The sequence below is a fragment of the Tupaia chinensis genome, unplaced genomic scaffold (genome assembly GCF_000334495.1).
Source record: "Tupaia chinensis unplaced genomic scaffold, TupChi_1.0 Scaffold000659_1, whole genome shotgun sequence".
Taxonomy (NCBI): domain Eukaryota; kingdom Metazoa; phylum Chordata; class Mammalia; order Scandentia; family Tupaiidae; genus Tupaia; species Tupaia belangeri.
In genome coordinates this window covers 898,800-899,747 of record NW_006160181.1, presented here as the reverse complement: position 1 = coordinate 899,747, position 948 = coordinate 898,800, and positions in this window count along the sequence as shown.

Sequence of the window (948 nt, the reverse complement as noted above, 5' to 3'; positions counted from 1 at the left end):
CTCGTTCTCTCTGGTGAGTGCACATGTCCAGTAGCAAATTTTTAAATAATAATAATAATAATAAATTAAATAATTCTTTAAAAATAAAAATCTGGGAACCAGCAGATGGCAGAATGGTTATGTTGCTGGACTCCCACACAGACAACTGTGATTCGAGTCCCAGACCAGGCAACTTAAAACTCACGCCAGGCGCGTGTGCATGTGTGCCCAAAACCCCAAGAGGAGAATGAAGGAGAAGGGATTGTGGTGTGGCCATCCCCCCAGTGGGTGATTTCTTGCTTTCTGTCCCCCTGTCCTTCTCTATCTCTCTGGCGAGCACGCGCACCCTATAGCAAAAATCTCTCTCTAAAAAAATAAATAAAAAATAAAAATCCTGAACGCTGACATATCTCATTTTCCCAATCTGAAACATGTTACCATCTGTGCTGCTCTGCTGCTCTGTTTGGAAGATGACAGAGCTCTAGAAGCTTCACCACTCTTTTGAGTCTTTCCAGGTGTTTCTGGAGTAACTTGCTTTTTCCTCTTCAACTTCTTATCTACTTAGCTGCCAGAAGAACTTGATGAAACAAGTTCCTTTGATCTAGGTGTTGCTCTGCCCCTGCTGTCAAACAGCCTCCTGCTGGCTCACTGGTGACTCCAAGAGGACTTCTAAGAATCTTTTTTTTCCATGCCAGAGGGTATGTGCACTCACCAGAGAAAGGCAGAGAGACAGAGAGGGAGAAGATGAAAGTATCGCCCAGGGGGCATGGTGATGTTCCATTTCTTCATCCTGTTGGGATTTTGTACATACATACAGACACCCAGTAGACGCAAACTCGTAGTCAGCATGTGGGATCCAGCTCCCTTAACCACTAAGCTACAGGGCTGACTCAAGGATATTTTTATCAAATTTGCTATAGAGTGCGTGTGATCACCATAGAAAGAGAGAAAAAAAGAATGAGAAAGCAT